Source organism: Tachypleus tridentatus, chromosome 10 (assembly GCF_004210375.1).
Source record: "Tachypleus tridentatus isolate NWPU-2018 chromosome 10, ASM421037v1, whole genome shotgun sequence".
In the NCBI taxonomy this organism is placed as follows: domain Eukaryota; kingdom Metazoa; phylum Arthropoda; class Merostomata; order Xiphosura; family Limulidae; genus Tachypleus; species Tachypleus tridentatus.
This window is the reverse complement of record NC_134834.1, coordinates 28,597,097-28,617,821: the sequence shown is the minus strand read 5'-3', so window position 1 is coordinate 28,617,821 and position 20,725 is coordinate 28,597,097. Positions and strand designations below refer to the sequence as shown.

At 33.6% G+C, this 20,725-nt stretch overlaps 1 protein-coding gene and 2 pseudogenes across 1 annotated transcript in view; all 3 read right to left on the bottom strand.

The window, feature by feature from the left end:
- The window catches only part of LOC143228038 (soluble guanylate cyclase 88E-like), a 93,471-nt gene that overhangs the window by 50,892 nt on the left and 21,854 nt on the right, over positions 1-20,725 (bottom strand). The window lies entirely within an intron of this gene.
- Positions 18,213-20,725, bottom strand: part of LOC143227895 (uncharacterized) — a 10,552-nt pseudogene continuing 8,039 nt past the window's right edge.
- LOC143227896 (cytochrome c oxidase subunit 3-like) lies at positions 18,570-19,351 on the bottom strand (annotated as a pseudogene).

Genomic DNA, 20,725 nt, shown 5'->3' with positions numbered 1-20,725 from the left:
ATATTATATGTGTATTATGAATAAATACCCGGTCATGAACATTTAACTAAAACGTATTTTTGCGGTGAAATTTTATGGAATTGAGTTGTTTATTATGTAATGTTATGTCGTCGTTTGAAGCTTAATGTTCTATGTTTTTTGTGTCGTACTTCGGTTCTTTAGACTCTCTGCAGGAACTCCATAAATCGTCATTACTGAAGAGAAACATCGGATATTGATATCCGTTTCTCACAGGGTTTCAGATTTCGCCTGCAGCTTGTGAACAAGCAGTTGTACAGGTTCTAAGTTTTGGTAGAGTCATCCCGGCTGTACCAACTGCATCGTGTAAAAAGCTTGTGTAGTTAGTAGAGGTAGAGATGCAAAGAATTATAGTTAAATTGGAGTCATCAAAGTCGCTATCAGACTTGATAGTGATGTATAATGCCACAGACGAACCACAGGAATTATACTGCTATTTAACTTTGCAGAAGATGTAGGTTTAAAGATTGGAAACCTGAATGCGCTCGTTTAAAGATTATGACAAATGTTAAGTTTGTATTAATGTAATTGATTTTTTTGTCTAACCCAGGAAAAGACATACTGCCTTGAATTGTCAAAGAATTAAAAATAGACCATAAATATACACAAACAATATTAATAATAAACATTTAAGTAAAACAAAACAAAAGCAAAAGGAAGGACTGCTTGAAAAACAGCAAACTTAAGCCTCTGATTAAAAATAATTTGTTATAAACAAAAACACGTACAAACAAAAATCGAGGGAATCTCCAGAGCCCAGGTTATAACGTGGAATATAAAATGTACCCTAGGTTTTGGAGGTGACTGAAGAATTAGAACCCATATTGCGGTGAGGATACACGGTCTATCAGCCATAACCTTCGTTCATCAGTCTCGTATGAGGAATAACAAAATAATGAGAAAAAATAATTTGATATAAAGCATACTTTAATATTTTACTGATATAACATTAAATATCGGACTGAGACAATCACAATAAAGTTCTGGTTTGAAGAACTACTGGCTGGACGGAAGATGTCGAGTTGGACAGTCTCAAAACCGTTTTGGTTTTATTAGCTGCTGATAGGATAACAGATGTCAGAATGAAAATCTGCAACACAAATCTAGTTATAAAGATGGCTGAGTGAGAAAGTGGCCAAAAAGCCTGCTCACAGGCCGCCGGAAGGCTTGGAGAGGAAACCTGTAATACTGTGATCATAAAGTCACAGATCACTCAATAAAAAGGTCTTGCACAGTGGACAATTATAAAAAAAAAAACAAGAATAACCAGACTAGAATCTACAACTTATAAACCTTAACTTCTGATAATAAAAAAAAACATGGAGTTAAAGGGAAGGACTTTAATTACTAATTAAGACAATATTACAAATAGGCTACATCAGGACGTTAATTGCTGATAAAGGACAGTCTGAAAATGATAATTACTTTAAAGAATAGTATAATGTTAATATTTAGTCTTTGATATAAAGACGTCGACCACTACAACAAGACGGTCGAAAGTTCTTACTAAAGGACATTCTAGTAAGCTAATCACTACGGAATGATCATCTAAAACTATTAAACACTATAAAATGTTCATATAAAACCGTCAGACGCTGTAAAATAATCATATAAAAACACGTTAACCACTGTAAGATAATCATATAAAGGTCTTAATCAATGTAAAATAATCATCTAAAGACGTTACCTACTGCAAAATAATCAACTAAACATGTTAATCATTGTAAAATGATCATCTAAAAACGTTAACTACTGTACAATGATCATATAAAGACGTTAATCATTGTAAAATGATCATCTAAAGACGTTAATTGCCGCAAAATGATAATCTAAAGATGTTAACTACTGCACAATAATCATTTCAAGACGTTAATCGTTATAAAATTATCATATAAAGATATTAATTAACGTAGAATAATCATCTAAAGACGTTAATCACCGTAAAATGGTCATCTAAAGACGTTAATCATTGTAAGATGATCAAAAAAGACTTTAACCATTCATTGTAACATGGTGATCTGAAGATGTTAATCACCGTAAAATGATCATATAAAAACATTAATCAATATGAAATGATCATCTAATCACTTTAATCAATGTAAATTGATCATCTAAAGACGTTAACTACGGTAAAATAATAATCTAAAGACATTAATCCAAGTAAAATTATCATATAAAAAGTTTAATCAACGTAAAATAATCATCCCAAGACGTTAATAAGTATAAATAAGCACCTAAAGACGTTAGTCGATGTAAAATGTTCATATAAAGATGTTAATCATTCTAAAATGGTCACCTAAAGATGTTAACTACTGTGAAATAATAATCTAATGACGTAAATCACGGTACAATGATCATCTAAAGATGTTACCTTCTGTAAAATAACCATTTAAACACGTTAATCGATGCAAAATGGTCATCTAAAGATGTTAATCATTGTAAAATGATCATAAAAAGACTTTAATCATTCATTGTAAAATGGTCATATAAAGACGTTAATCATTCATTGTAATCATGGTGATCTGAAGATGTTAATCACAGGAAAATAATCATATAAAGACGTTAATCAATGTGAAATGATCATATAATTACTTTAATCTGTCATCTGTAAATTACTCATCTAAAAACGTTACTCACTATACAATAATATTCTAATAATCTCGTAAAATGTTATTCAACGTAAAATGACACTCTAAAGACGTTAGTCGTTGTAAAAGTGGTCGTCTAAAGACGTTAACTACTGTGAAATAATAGTATAAAGACGTCAATCACCGTAAAATGATCCTCTAAAGACGATAATCAATGTACAATAATCATCTAAAGACGTTACTCAATGTAAAATAATCATATAAATACGTTACTCCCTGTAAAATAATCATTTAAAATGTTAATCAATGTGAAATGATCATGTAAGGACGTTAACCATTGTAAAATGATCATATAAAGATGTTAATTAATGTGAACTAATCACCCAAATTCGTTAATTACCATAAACTGATCATCCATAGACGTTAATCACCATAAAATGATCACCTAAAGATGTTAACTGGTATAAAATAATCACATAAAGATGTTAATCATTGTAAAATGATCGTTTAAAGACGTTAATCATTGTAAAATAATCATCAAAAGACGTTAATCACCGTAAAATTGTATTTATTTACGTTAATTATTCTAGAAGAACAGTCTAGAGATATCAGTCACAAATAAACAATCTAATGATAGTAATATCTACAAAACACAGTAAGAACATTAATAGTTATTAAAAAACATTATCTAATCTGTCGTTCGGATTTGAAGCCACTGTATTTTTTTAAAATATGGAATTAATAAATTCACCCTTTTGCCTGTCTTTGTTTTTAATAATTTTTTTTATATCCTTAGAAGTAAAAAGCAACGAAACAATGGAATGAATCCTGACAAAAATATAACTTTGTGTCACAAGTCCGAGTACTGTCATTGTACTTTTTCAATACGAACAGCACCATCACTTCATCAGAGGTCCATAGAAGCAAAAAGAAGTGACGTATGCATTTGAATTCTTTACACCGAATGTAATCCGTCTATTACTTTTAAAAGGTAATTGATCATAGAGTTAACAGGACGAAAATGTAAGATAAAAGCGCTCTCTGTCTTCCTTTCTTTTTCCAACAAAAACTCATTAGTCTTAGTACTTCATTGTTTTGTTTTTATTTTATTTTACGACTATTTGTTGTGCTATAGGTTGTTCATGAAAAGAGCAAAAATCTGTATATAATTTTTATATGTTAATAAAAAGAAACTAAAGCTTTTTTTCTTAAACTCACGTCCATCTTTTTGGGTTTTTTCAAAATTCCATAGATACCTCGTGACTTTTCTTCTACGTTAGGGACAAGTGTGTCTGCTGTCATTTGTTTCAAAATTTACTGAGATTAAATTTTATGTCAAAACATTAAAAAATAGGTTGCACTGATATTATTAAACGTATCGATAATAAGTTGTATATGTTATTTTTTTATTAGTTCAGCGATTGTTGCAAAATATGAAAAGAAAGATTTGAGGAAAACGAAAGCGAATTATACGTTTCGCAAATAATTAATTTATTACCTCCATGGTTTTGGCAGTAAAGGCTAAACCATGGATGTCGTAAATAACGCATTTGTGAAACGTAAAACTGACTTTGTTTTCCTCAATTCTATAATTAAAGAGTTTTACCAACTACCAAGTGGTTCATATATTAACTATAGAAATTCAAACAGAAAAAATACATATTTTAAGAATGGATAAAATACTAATAAAATGTTTTCTAAACACTTCTCAGACATTTGTCTGTTCTGCTTTTAATTCAGAATTATTCAAGATAATTAGATAATGGTTTACCATCCTGTTAGGTATGACATTGTCAATATGCTATTTCTATCTGATTTACCTAAAACGTTAGACTTGCTTTAAAACAAGATGTTCTTATAATATGATATATATTTATATAAATTATATTTTACTCTTCCTTCTAAATGTATTATATTATTGAAGATTTTGGAGCTTGCACTGAATATATGACAATTATATTAAATTATAATCAACAAGTGTTCACCAGTGACCTTGCCACGAAGGCTGTGGTGGCCAATGCATTTCGACATGACATCTACTACGGACGTTATGACAGCTCTTTGTGCAAACCTCAGCTGAATGTAACAATCCATCCACATAGATCAACCTTAACTTATCCACACAAATTCAAATCAATAATGTGTGCATAAAAACACAGGTAACACAGGACATACTGATTATTTAAAGTTCTTTCCTCTCAACACTTATGTATCCAGCAGTAGAAGTCTTCACCAGAAACTCCACCTAGGAGGAAGGAGAAACAATAATGGCAAAGATTTACATTTTGCTATCCACAGTATAGCTACTAAACGTATTCTACTAAACTCAGGCCAAGCGAACCAACAAGATTCACTGATTGTCAAACTGACAGAGACTCTTGTGTTTATCTTGCTTTTATTAACTCTACCTTGGGTGTCATCTCTACTTCTCAAAGGGAGAATAATGTGTGAAATTATCACCCCATGTATGAGAGTCATTTGAAAACTAGAACACAAAGTGGTATAGAACAACCTGAAAATCGATATAAGGATGGCAAGCTTTTGGAACTTCTCACCTTCGAGGAAAGTCAAATAAACAACTTTTGTAAAAGGAATAGTCAACATTGATGGAACAGTGATAGTGATAAAGCTTATAAAGAAAGTAATTAAGTCTAGACTTGGTTAATGCACAAAAGACATAACTTACCTCTAGCAGAGGAGGCAAAGTCTGTGCTCTTTGCAAGCAACCAGTTTTCACAAGCTTATGGAACCAAAATCATGGTAATATCAATTAGTTGCGATGATAACAGTATTTAACCACGTTCCATACAGATTAGAACCAGTCCAACGTATTCATGTGCGGGTGCATGTGACCTTTGTGATATGTAGAAAAGGCTCAAGCTGTACCATTCATCATATTAAGTATATCAAGTAGGTTTCTCGTCATAACGAATTCCTTACATTAGCTACGACTACGTGGAGATATGCATAGAACCACAAATGCACCTAAAGATGGAGTCTATGCCTGTATGATGTCATAATTTTTGCCTTTAAGGAACTCACACAAAACAAACTGTTTAAGTTAATATTGGAGCATTAATTTAAATAGGCAATAGGTCACATCCAGAAAAGGCTAAGTTACAATGATTGCCTATCAAATTCAAACCATTACTAACATAGTCATTAGGTGATTATTGCAGTGGAAGAGAAACTGGATTGATGCTGATAAATTCGCAGTTGGTACATGAGAAGTCTCTGAAAGTGGTCAGAACATTTGGGCAGTAACTTCAGATTTTAAAGATGCATGTAATAAAATCCAACTGTCTATTCTTACTGATTAAACACTCAGAATAAACATCACTAGCTATCAGAAGATGCATCATAAAGTATACAAGTTGGAAATCAGACTGGAAGATTGTCAAGGCTGGTATGCTTCAAGGACCATCACTCTCACCAGTTCTCTTGTATTTACATTTACGACAGAAAGTGTTCGTACCCCTGCGTCCCGAGTGGTATTTTGCTCATAACTTAAAAAGTATCACAAGTAGGATAATGAAAGTTTACTATATTATAAGTATTATAATAACACACATTTACATGAACTTTTATGTAAATTGAAGGAAAAAACTGTTTATAAACAAATAACTAAACATAGGAGGGCAGAAAGCGTTCATGCGTCTACTTTAATGGTCAGTTGTGTAGCCTTTCAGGTGAATTACTTGGCGCAATCTCTCCTCATAGCCCTCCATGATCGTTTGACAATACTCGACTGGTATTTTCTTCAAGTCTTCTTTACAAAAGGACTCCAACTCTTGAAAGTTTTTCGGATGACGCTGATGAACCCTGGTCTTCAACTCATGCCAATAGTTTTCAATTAGGTTGAGATCAGGTGAATGCAATGGCCACTCCAGAACGCTTATATGGTTTCTCTTCAACCAGGATTGCACATATTTTGATGTGTGCTTAGGGTCATTGTCACGCTGGAAGATCCAACGACGCCCAAGCCACAAGTTCCAAGCATAATTCTTGATATAAGTGTCTAATATATCAACGTACTCTTCTTTTTTCATGATTCCGTTGACGCGGTGAAGACTGTCTACACCTGAAGAACTGAAGGAACCTCATAGCATGATCGAGTCACCTCCGTGTTTAACTATAGGGACGGTGTTCTTTGGAAGATTTAGTTCCCCTTTCGGGCCCGGCATGGCCAAGCGTGTTAACGCGTGCGACTCGTAATCTGAGGGTCGCGGGTTCGCATCTCGGTCGCGCCAAACATGCCGGCCCTCCCAGCCGTGGGGGCATTATAATGTGACGGTAAATCCAACTATTCGTTGGTAAAAGAGTAGCCCAAGAGTTGGCAGTGGGTGGTGATGACTAGCTGCCTTCCCTCTAGTCTTACACTGCTAAATTAGGGACGGCTAGCACAAATAGCCCTCGAGTAGCTTTGTGCGAAATTCCAAAACAAACAAACAAACAAGTTCCCCCTTCTTACGGAAAATATAGCGAACATCATTGTGGCCGAAAAGCTCGATTTTAGTCTCGTCTGACCAAAGAATACTCTTTCAATAGGTAAAAGGTTTATCTACATGCTTTCTTGCATACCTCAATCGTGCTTCTAAATGAACAGGCTTTAAATATGTAGTTCTATGAGGACGGCATGTCTTGAACCCAGAAGAGTGTAACATGTTTGTAACTGTGGAGGTGCTTACTTTAACCCCAGTTTCCCTTACCAGTTTCTGTATGTCATTACGTGTTAAACGAGGGTTCCTGCTAACTTCTCTGAGAACCTTCCTCTTGGTTCTCTCTGGAATTTTGGTGGGGCGTCCGGAACGAGAGAGGTTAGCAGTTGATTCTGTAAGTTTAAACTTGGCAATTATGCTTTGAACTGTAGAATTTGGCACATTAAGTTGTGTAGCAATACCAAAAAGAGACACACGAGACTTTTATTTTACATTAATTCGGTTTTTTAAATCACTGGACAGTTCGCCATGATGACCAAGCAGATAATGACGAAGACGGCGCTAAATTGCCGGAAATAAATTTTTTGCTAGCTAAATTTCAATAATTATGAACCCAGTGTCTAGTTCTGGAATGGTATAATGCAGTTTATTCGCCAAACTAAACAAAATTGTTTACGGGAATATTAGCTTTTTCACACATTCTGAACTGTACGAACACTTTCTGCTCCTCCTATTTTTGATTATTTGTTTATAAACAGTTTATTTGTCGTTTAATTTACATAAAAATTTATAATATATTTATAATATACAATACTTTTTTTACCCTAATTGTGATACCTTTTAAGTTATGAGCAAAAGACCACTCAAAACGCAGGGGTATGAACATTTTCTGTCGTAACTGTAATAGGCTGCAGCTATTAAGAATATTTGTCTCAATTGAAAAAAAAACTCTAAAAAATCAATGAGGGTTCACGTTAAGATTATCCCAATGGGGTGGGGGTGAAAGAGTAAAATCAAAAGCTTCGTTTGAAATTAAGCACAAAGCTACACAATTGGCTATTTGTGTTTTACCTATCATGGGTATCGAAACTTGGTTTCTAGTGATGTTAGTTCGAACACATACCACTGCAACATTGGGGAACAACTTCAAAAGGAATGAAAACTTAAGAATATACAATTTTCTAGAAAAAGGGGAAATCGTAAGATTAAAAACAAGTCATTTTATCAGTGAAAAGTGATAAGCTTTCCTTTACATTAAGCAGTCATGTGAAAAAGTTAAGACACCCTATGAAAGCCTGTGTATTTTTGTAACATTTTTGGATATATAGATATTTAATCTCAATTTTAACAACACTGAGAGATTATAGGAATATAACTAAACAATTTAAACTGAAGTAAAGACTTTTCAAGATCTTCTGTAAATGTAATTCTACAAAAATGCATGTTCTAACTGAGGAAAAAGTTAGGACACCCCCACATTTATTCCCACTTAAAATGGCTCAACTCACACATAGGTGTATCACACCAGGTGCACATGGTAAGAAGATCGTTACTAAACATTGTGAATGAGGCTTGCCCTATTTAAACCTCAGACATTTAGTTTGGTGTGCTCCTTACTGTTGAAGTGAGAGCACCATGGTGAAAGCAAAAGAGCTGTCTGAGGCCTTCAGAAAGAAAATTGTATCAGCTTATGAGTCTGGTAAGGGATTTAAAAGGATCCCAAAATATTTTAAAATCAGCCATTCCACTTTCCGGAAAATAGTCAACACGTGGAGGACTTTCAAAACATCTGCCAACATGCCCAGGTCTGGTCGTCTAAGCAGGTTCACCCCGAAAGCAGACCGCAAGATGCTAAAAGAGATCTTCAAACACCCTAACGGGACCTACAGCAGGCTCTGGCTGCTGTTGATGTGAAAGTGCATGCCTCTACACTCAGAAAGAGACTGCACAAGTTTAACTTGCATGGGAGGTGTGCAAGGAGGAAACCTTTGCTCTCTAAGAGAAACATCAAGACCAGACTAAAGTTTGCCAGAGAAAATGTAGACAAAGACCAGGACTTCTGGAATGATGTTCTTTGGACAGATGAGTCCAAAATTTAACTACTTGGACACCAGAACAAAGGACATGTTTGGCGCAAACCAAATACAGCATTCCAGGAAAAGAACCTCATACCAACTGTGAAGCATGGAGGTGGAAGTGTCATGGTTTGGGGCTGCTTTGCTGCAGCAGGACCTGGACAGCTCACAATCATAGGATCCACCATGAATTCTACTATGGATCAAAGGGTGCTTGAGAATCATGTGAGAACATCTGCACGAAAATGAAAGCTGAAGCGGAACTGGACCCTGCAACACGACAATGACCCAAAACATACCAGTAAATCCACCAAGGACTGGCTGAAAACTAAGAAATAGAGAGCTCTGGAATGGCCGAGTCAAAGCCCAGATCTTAATCCCATTGAGATGCTGTGGGGTGACTTGAAACGGGCTGCTCATGCAAGAAACCCCTCAAACATCTCACAGCTGACAGAATCTGCATTGAGGAGTGGGGCAAACTTTCTTCAGACTGATGTCATAGACTGGTAGATGGCTACAAGAAGCGTCTCACTGCAGTTATTTCAGCCAGAGGAGGTAACACTAGCTATTAGAGGGTAGGTGTTCTAACTTTTTACTCAGTTAGAATATGCATTTTTGTAGAATTACATTTACAGAGGATCTTGAAAAGTATTTTCTTCAGTTTTAATTGTTTAGTTATACTCCTATAATCTGTTGAAATTCAGATTAAATATCTATATATCCAAAAATGTTACAAAAATACACAGGCTTTCATATGGTGTCCTAACTTTTTCACATGACTATATATACAACATCACAAAGTTGGTCTTTGTGAATACAAAACAGTGGAGTAAATTCTGACATAAAAAACTAATTCCATGACTCTTTATGTATTGATATATCTCCTTGGAATGTTTAAGTGACTATATGATCATTCGAAATTCGAAAGTGAATAAAATATAAGCTCTATGCTGCAAACTATGGCCCATAGTACTAGTACCCTGGCAAGACATGGTAGTTCGAATCCCATCATGTAACATGCATCCACTTTTAACTATGGAATGCCTCTCTGTTTTTATAACAAAGTCACATCGGACTATCTGCTGTGTCCACCGAGGGGAATCGAACCCATGACTTTAGCGTCGTAAATTTCTAGACTTACTGCTGTCCCAGCGAGGGACTCAACCATGGAGCCAATCAATATCAGTATTTGTTGGTTAAAGAAAAGTAGCTTTAAGAGTTGATGGTGGGGGTTATGTATAACGGTCTGTACTCTATTTATCATTTCAAAATTATGGATAACTTACAAATACCCCTCAATAATCTTCGCGCGAAATTCAACCAATAAACAAACCAAAGTGAAGTAATTTTAAGAATTATAGTAATTTAGTAAAGCAATCTGAGAATAATATAACTAAGTAGCTTGCAGTGTCTCCAGAATTCAAATATATTAGTCATATTTCAGTCTTAAATGAGACGTTACGATGGTAAAGATTAAAAGTGCACGAGGAGGAAGTTAGGAATGTCTTGTCGACCTTCATGAAACGTAATATCCTTCTAAATTTCTAAATTGTAGCACGCTAGTTTTCGTCTATTAATAAATCAATATAGCTATGATATATTACAGATACTTATCATAATAAAAGTCTTATTGTTACTATGGTACCACTTTATATATTAATATATTTTATAGTTGCTATAGCAACTCTCTGAAACAATTATAACATTGTTCTTAGCTTATTACCGGTATATTATCCGTCCCTCTGCTAGTATTTTCTCGAGTCTATGTTACCTTTTTATGCTAATTCTTTAGCTCTACTTTTTTTGTTGTTGTGGTCCAACATGGCCAGGTGGTTAGGTCGCTCGACTCGTGACCTGAGGATCAAGGGTTCGAATCCCCATCGCACCAAACAAGCTCGCCCTTTCAGCCGTGGGGGCGTTATAATGTGACGGTCAGTCCCACTATTCGTTGGTAAAAGAGTAGCTCAAGAGTTGGCGGTGGGTGGTGATGATTAGCTGCCTTCCCTCTAGTCTTACAGTGCTAAATTAGGGACGGCTAGCGCGGATAGCCCTCGAGTAGCTTTGAGCGAAATTAAAAACAAACAAACTTTTTGTGGTCACTTCCGGTACTTTTGTTGTAACTATGTTTCTGATATTTATCTTTAACTTCCTGTTCTTGGTGTTTTGACATTGTTCTCCTTAAATGATAACAATGCACTGAAGGCGTGTTCAACTAACCTGTTTACTGTACGTTCTCACTTACACATTAAGGTAACCCGATCTTCCTCGTTTGAATTAATCGCGATAGTTGGAGGTTCTTGAAAAAAAGTGCCACCAGAACACATTATTAATAAAAGGGCTCATATACCTTGTGTGGAGAGATAAGTTTGAAAGAGATCGATAGTACCATACTATATATTGAAAGTAAGTTGAACGACAGATTTGTCAGCTCACTAAGTGATCTGAAGTGGAACACAACAACGTGAGGTAGGCTGATTGATACACTGATGACATACCAGGAAGAATTTTGAAGCGGACACCTTGAAAGTTGAATATTTTTCTTTTTATTCATAAAAAAGCGTCTTTCTATAACTTTCTGAATGATTTAATTGTTGGATATTTATTTTCGCTTGAGTAAATATGGTTACGAAAAGAAAAGTCTACATTTTGTAACATTTGCTTTCCTGGACCGTCCATTTAGATGAACTTTTGAGAAACTGTTGTTATCTGCATACAATAACAATATGATCTGAGACAACTTTTATTTTATCTGTATATAGTAACAATGTGATATAAGGAATCTTCTGTGTTGTTTGTATACATTAACAATGTGATATGAGACACCTTTTATGTTGTTGTTACACAGTAAAGATGTGTGGTGAGACACCTTTTGTGTTATCTGTATATAGTAACAATGTGATATAAGGAATCTTCTGTGTTGTTCGTATACATTAACAATGTGATATCAGACACCTTGTATGTTGTCGTTACACAGTAAAGATGTGTGGTGAGACACCTTTTGTGTTATATGTATATAGTAACAATGTGATATAAGGAATCTTCTGTGTTATTTGTATACATTAACAATGTGATATAAGGAATCTTCTGTGTTGTTCGTATACATTAACAATGTGATATGAGACACCTTTTATGTTGTTGTTACACAGTAAAGATGTGTGGTGAGACACCTTTTGTGTTATCTGTATACAGCAACAGTGTGATATGAGACACCTTCTGTGATATTTGTATGCAGTAGGATATGATCTAAGACATGTTCTTTGTTATCTGCAAGCAGAAACAATGTGATCTGAAATGTTTTCTGTTGTTATCTGTATAACAGAAAGGATGTGATTTCAGACACTTTTTTTATCTGTATAGGGTAAAGTGTGACAAGAGATACTTTCTGTGTTAACTATCTCTATGTATGTATACTGCAATGATGTGGTATTCAAACACTGTTTTCATCTGAGTCAATTTTTTCATATTATATGTATACAGTAACGAAAGGATTTCCAAACACTTGTAGTTTTAGCGGAGATAAATCAAAATTTGTAACTAGCATTGTATTGAAAATGAATATTTTATGCGAAGAAACAAAATTACAGCGTAGTTTTGTCTGAATACATGGATACATCTATACCAATCAGTGGCGTCTCACTCACTATCTAACTCTGAATACTGAAAACTTCTTGTACCTAACGAGCTCTTTAATTTTACTGTACAAGGCATAGGTGGCGCTACAAAGACCGAATAAACATAATTAAATAAATATTGCTGTAAATGTTGTTTATATATATTCGTTAATGAAATATCTTATGTTTTTGTAAACTTTTTGGGCTTTAGGTTTGATTGATGAACACATGTGTTTAGTTTTTATCTAGCTTAAGAAAACAAACTAACCTAAAAGTTTGTGTTTTTTATACAGTATTACGCAGTTAGATGTGGAAAAGTTATTAAGGTACTTCGTAGAAAATGATACGTTTGTAATTATACTTTCTTGCCAATTTTAGCGTGTTTTACTTTACCCCGTCTTTCTTTTATAGAAGTTATTATGTTCTACAGAACGTTTAATCTGCTGTTATTTTTACATTTGATTGTAAGATGATAAGTGTTTCTTATTACTTTATCCAAACAGTTCGATCAAGTTGCAGGCGGTTGACTCGTACTCAATATTTAAAGAACCAGGGTTTGGGGGGAAGGCTGTGCGAGAAGGCTTCTTTAGGCCTAGCGTGGCCTAGTAGTTTAAAACGTAATGGCACTGAACTTTGAACTGTGACCTTGTTATAAGACAATCTTGTTATTTGGTTGGAAACAGCTGAACAAATCCCTTTCTCAGGGTTTCCAACGTGTCCGTTTATCCTGCGTGCGAACAAGATGTCGCATAGGTTGGAAATCTTCAATTTTCTACTCAATACCTGCTTAATAATTTCGACGCGTGTCAGAAAAGCGATTGTGATGGAAGCAAAATAAGGGCATATTTTATAACTCTGGCGTCCTCGAATCAACTATTATACTAAACCTTGTTCTTTCTTGTTCTTTCACTGGCTTGTCCTTCAACTAATATTGCCTGTTTTTTTGGTTAATACTTTATTGTTTGTTTGTTTTGAATTTTGCGTAAAGCTACACAAAGGCTATCTGCGCTAGCCGTCCCTAATTTACCAGTATAAGACAAAATGAAAAGCAGCTAGTCATCACCACCCACCGCAGTCTCTTGGGTTACTCATTTATCAACGAATAGTGGGAGTAACCACTACGTTTTGAATCCTCCACAACTGAAAGGGCGAGAACGTATGATTTGATAGAGATTAGAACCTGCAATCCTAAGATTACGAGTCGAGTGCCCTAACCACCTGGCCATGTCAGGCCAAATGTATTATTACGCACAGAAACCAGTAACACAATTTTTTTAATCTTTTGAGAAAAAGTGAAGATTTCATTATGATTCTTTTTTAAAGGTTTTTTTATTTTACTGTCTTCTTGTGTCTTCTACTTGTATTCGGTGTCAAAAAGTCATAATCTCTGTCTCTCTGGTCTGTCGTCGTTTTCACACAACGGAAATCAATATCTACCTGTCTGCCTGTCATTTTTTAGGTTCCAATAACATGAGCAGTTTTTTGTTTTCTTTCTTTTCGTTAAGAGTAATAAACAATAATTTTCATCGTTGTGTTTGACAAAATGAATCGAGGTGACACAAACCAGGTTTGCGATAAAATTATCTTATTACTTAAAGGTTTACTGCTTGTTTGGTATCTCAAAAATTCTTTTGGGAAAACTTTTTGATAAATTTAAAAAATGCTAATTAACATTAATAAGGAATAAATAGGAGAAAAAAATTAAGCTTAGCCGTCCCTAATAAATTAGCAGTGTAAGACTAGAGGGAAGGCAGTTAGTCATCACCACCCATCGCCAACTCTTCGATTAATCTTTTAACAATAAGTAGTGGAATAAACCATCACACTCTAACGCCCTCACGGCTGAAAGGGCGAGCATGTTTAGTGTGACGGGGATTCGAATTCGCATCCCTCGGATTACGAGTCGAGTGCCTTAACCACCTAGCCATACTTGGCCAGGTAATATTATTGTGTAATATTGGTGATATATTACCATATATTTATTTTAATATCGATGTCTGTTTAAGTTAAATTTATATTCGTAAATGTACATAACTTATACTGTTAAACTGGTATTGCTCTTCCCTCCTATCACTAAAATTATAAAAAATTCTCGAGTGTAAGAATCAACAATATGTGCGTGTACGTCAACACTGATGCATTATTTATACTGTTGCACAAGCTTAAATGTCTAGAAACTCTTTTCACGCTTATAAATATAATCAACGTGACCAGTATATTTTACTGGTTTGCTACGGTTGGTATACTTTAAACATCGAAAGCTATAACTGTTGTTAACGCTTATTAATCGGGAACTCTAGATATTTGACTAAAAACGTTTATAAATATCTAACATTACAACCATTCAATTTCAAAGGATTCTCATCGGATATTAGTATTTTTACAATGACATTATCTAATTTCAGCGGTGAAAAAATTTACGTGTGATCAGCGAAGAATGAAGAACACAGATTTTTTATTAATTGAATTGTATCTACATCAACTCAAAACTAATTCGCTCATCACGAACCCTCGATAAGATATCAAGAAAGTTCCAGACCAGATAGAAGACTGAATATTTGTAATTTTGTAAAACTTTTGTACATTGGTCATTATTTGTAATAATCATTATTGTAAATTATGTTATTATTTGCATATTAAATATGCAAATATCATAAACTGGACACATATTGATATGTATTTAGCTTCTAAATCTATATTACAATTTAACTCGATTCCAATCTATTCGAAACCATAATACGTTACGTAATAATATGGAGGCTCATCTAAGATAAATTGTAATACGTGACACTTAATACAAATAGATTTTTCTATAGATTCACATGTTTACTTCAGGAAGTTTTAAACTATAATGTACTCCAGCTCTTTTTTCGTATATTGATTTTTTTTTTTTTCCCCAGTTCTGAATATCTTTATTGAGTGTATTTAATGTTTTATAAATATATAATTTGCGCAACGGTATTACATTTAAATTTTGAAAATATAATATAATGTGGTCATATTTTGATAGCGATAAAATGTATTTTATAATATTCTTTTGTAACTATATAATAATTCCAAAGTTTGCAGGATATATATCTACCAACAGGTCATAACATATTGTAGCATTGAATGAAATCAAGCATAATAAATGTTTAATTTTTAGATAAATATTTTATAAAATAAAACTTTACTGCTAATAGATTTAATTTTTTCTCCATTATTTTTATATTTTCTTTCCAATTTAACGTATGATCTAATATTACTCCAAAATACCTGACACTTCTTAACTTTTGTGTAATTAAACTATTATTCATATAAATTTAATAGATGAATATCTTCTGAATGTAATTATTATAAATAAATGTTTGTTTAAAATTATTCGACTAGATTTCGTTTAGAGAAAATCTCATGTAGACCGTTTTCTTTAAGCCTATGCACAATACATTTTCATTAAACCATTTCTTTATGTATTTTGTCCACCAGTAGCACAGCGGTTTTATCTGCGGACTTACAACACTAAATCCGAATTTTGGTACCCGTGGTGAGCAGGGTACAGTTAGCCATTTTGTAGCTTTAGGCTTAACTTCAAACGAACAAACACTATGAATTATAAATAATTGCTAATTTTTCAATGAGCTTATTATCAAATTATCCATTATAAATTAATATCGAGCCACCTGCAAAACTTGTTATGGTTCCATTAAACCTTCTTTCAGAACCACGTCGCACCAAACATGTTCGTCCTTTCAGTCGTGAGAGCGTTATAATGTCACAATCAATCGCACTATTCGTTGGTAAAAGAGTAGCCCATAGAATTTTCGGTGGGTTGTAATGACTAGCTGCTTTCCTTCTTGTCTTACACTGCTAAATTAGGGACGGCTAGCGCAGATAGCCCTCGTGTAGCTTTGCGCAAAGTTCAAAACAAACCAAACTTTCCTTAACTGATACGACATTACATTATAGGCAATAACAACTCCACTTAGGCAGCTTTTTGTGCATCCGTAAAGTAAGTATTATTTGAATGAAAGTAGAAAATATGGTAATGCGAATGTTCTTTTGGAATGTAGTGCAGTTTTGTTAATTCAGATTTATCTAGTTCTCTGATGTTATGCTTGTCATTGGTTTTATCAACACCGATATCATGAAACGTAACACGCATATTGAATTGAAGTACCCATGAATTTACTTCATCTACGTTCCAAGATAATATCTCTGAATAAACTCGGCTGTTTTAACCGTGGAGGCCCATTTCATCGCAATTTATTATATAATCTGTAGAAGTTCGATAAACTTGTGAAATGGATACCTTCAGTTATGTAGTGTATGTTGTCACCAAAAGAGAAAAGAAAAAATGATTTTCAAAGACATATCGTGGCTCTGGTGGTGATAACTACAAAATATCTTGCCTCAGAGATTGGTATCGCAAGAACTCCTTTCAGTTCAATCATGGACGTTGAAATACAGATAATCATTGATTATTACTGAGCGTCTCCTGAGATGTATTAAATGAGCACACGTGCAAAAATGAGTTAATTTACGGCGACAAGAAAAGTATATTGGTTATTACAATTAAACATGGAAACCATATTTGGATAAAATGCTATTCAGGGATTATTGTAATCAAAGCTTCGTCGCTATAACCATGAAACATCCTAATTACACGTAACGTAAATGAACCCAATGAAGAATTGGGGTCGTTGAAAACTCATCTCTGAATACTTTGGTTATTGTAGGGCATATTCGGTCTCTGGCATTTTGATGTTACTTGTAGACAGATACATATATAAATCACACTGCTTCTCTTAAATTAACCTCTTCCCATTTACAGTAGGTTTAAGGATTTATAACGCTAAAAGTTCGATCCCCACGGTGAGATCAACACAAAAAGACCGTGTGCAGTTTCAAACTTGAAAACAGACAAACAAAGTTTGAACGTTGCTCATGCATACTATCTCTGTTGTGTTTGAACATGCACTTAAACAATAAATGTTTAAAATAACGCTCACTTACTCATGCAAACAATTATTTTTCCTAACACTAGTTTAATAAAAATCAAATAATGGTTATTCTAGGACACATTCTGTACACTTAGGAAACGAATGTTCTTAATTAACTTTCGTGTCCTCTGTTGTACTCAGCTGGGTAACCTCATTTACTTAAACAATAATTAAATGTATACTACTTTCTTAAAACAATTATATGGCTTCTAGTTCACCATAGAAATAGAAATATAACAGGATTAAACCGGTTTAAAGGGTTAGCAGCTCCTCTAGTTCAAACTTATTTCTTTAGCAGGAATAACAAAAATTAAATTTTCTCATTAACAGTGAGATGCCTCTAGTTTGGCTTCAATTAAAAATAGAGGTTGTAGAACCAAGTTTGAGGTCAAAACTGAATACAATTTTTCGCTTTCTATTTTAGGTAAGATTGATTCAACCAATAATATCTAAGTGCAAATTAGATTTTGTAATTTAAATACTTACCTGAAAATTAATTTGCTCATCCTAGTGCGCCTTGATATCATTCATGAAATAAATCAATTAGCAATAATGAATAGAGAGAAGGTAAAAATTGAGTTTTTTTAATGATAAAATAAATGGAATTGGTAACATAAGGGCAATTTCTACATCAAAAATTTAAAAAATAATTGAAATGAGGGAAAATCGAAGAGAGAAAGGAATACGGGAAGATGAGAAAGGGTTAAATCCACATTCATAAGGGGATCACTTTTCTTTCTCCAGTGTTGATTTTTTTAAATTGTTATTGAAATAAAGTTAAGAATAAATCTAAAAATAAAGGAAAATAAACATATTAATAAGGTAAGTTTGATTATCTTTTTTAATTTTATTAAAGTCTTTAGTTGGAAGCTAAGTATGTTACTAAGAAGATAAGAAAAAGTCAAACTACATCAACAAAACGTCAGTATCAATAGATGACTTCAAATTCAAAATGATGTTTAGGGGAAAAAATGAAAATTTACAAGACGAAATAAACAAATAAATAAGAATGAAGTTCCAGTAATTACGTGAAGACCATGAAATCAAAGAATGTTTTTCTCTAACCTGAATCAGCAATGCAAAAAGGGGCTTCTCAATATTTTCAGGCTTGAAGAAAAATAAAATAAATTCCTAAAATAATTTTTAAAGATTAGGCTTCTATTGATTGACTGTGATTATTTTCTGTGATTCTATGGTGGGCTCATGTAATTGTAGCTCCTGATGAAAGTAAAATTGCAGTATTAAGAAGAGGAATATGAAATGGGTTAAATAGAGAAATTCCTGTAGGGGTCGTGATGAACCTAATTCGATTCTTGATAATAAACATCTATGAAAAAATGCTCAGAAAAAATGAAACGAAAAATGAGATTTCTGAAATAATGAATAAAATTATTCCCCAGCGTATTCTTAAAATTACTTTTGAGGTGTAATTTCCTTAAAAAGTAGATTCTCGAATGATATCTCGTCATCATTGGATTATAGTTATTAATATAATAATTAATCCTAGAATTAATAAATTTGGATTTATTATGTAAAACCATTTAATAAGACCTATTGTTAAAGTAATGACTCTTGGAGCCCCTGCAGCATAGGTCATGGACTTTGGCCAATTATATGGAATGGGTGGGTTTGATTAGTCATTAGTGAAGTTCTGTTGAGTAAAGGGTTGTAAGAACTACAAATACGTAAGGTTGATTAAATGCAACTGCTATTTCAAGTGATATTTGAATAATTTGAATAATAGAACTGGAGATAATTGAAAAAGTATTTGATATTACTATTCTATTTCTTAGAAAGATAATAAGAAGATGACCAGCAATTATATTAGTAGCTAAGCGATTTGATAAGGTGATTGGGCGAATTTAAAATGATAAATATTTTTGAAATTAAAATTAGATAGTATTTGTTTTGAATTTCGCACAAAGCTACTCGACGGCTATCTGTGCTAGCCGTCCATAATTTAGGAGTGTAAGACTAGAGGGAAAGCAGCTAGTCATCACCACCCACCGCCAACTCTGAGGCTACTCCTTTACTAACTAACGAATAGTTGGATTGAACGTCACATTATAACGCCCCCACGGCTGAAAGGGCGAGCATGTTTGGTGCAATGGGGATGCGAACCCGCGACCCTCAGATTACGAGTCGCAGGCCTTAACACGCTTGGCCATGCCGGGCCAATAAGAAAGCATCATGAGACAGTTTAATATATGTAAGGGGTAAATAAAATAGTTCTTAGTCAACTGAAAGAGAGAAAATAAGAAATGAAAATATCAAATATTGAGAATAAATTTGTTATTATTCTCGGAAATTTTTTGTGTAATTGATAAAGAAATAGTTTTTGGAATTAGAATAAAGTTGTTATTGAAATTAAAAATGAAAGGTTAAAAAGATTGTTATAATAATTCAATCTAGTGGAGCAAGTTGTAGAATTAAAAGATACTATAATTAGTAATGTCAACTTGACATATTGATGTTGTTATTTAAATAATCCTTTTCGGTAAGAGTAAGCGATAGTCACTACAGTTTGGTTTAAAAGACCCTTACTTTCATTTCAGTCACTTAGCGATTCTGTAATAATTGAATTTATTCATTTAATGAAGGTTTTAGTATTTACACTTTCAACAACAATAGGTATGAATTATGGTTTGCTACACAAATTTCTGAGCATTATCCAAAGAAAAGACCAGGACGATTAATTATAATAGATGACTGATCGAGGCGCCCTGGGATGGCATCAGTTTTTATACCCAAATCTGGAATTATTCAAGCGTGGATAAAGTCAGCTGTTATAATAATAGTTCAGATTTGGGTATTTATTGGAAGAATGGTTCAATTATCTACATCAAGAAAACAGAATGAAGAAGAGTCTATGGGTGATTGAGGAATCATATAAGAATCAAATTCATTTGAAGTAAAATCTGAGTATTTGTATGGTCAATATCATTGATGACCAGTTGTTTTTATTGTTAAAGTTGAATTATTAATTTCAGCTATTAGATAAGGAAGACGAAGCGA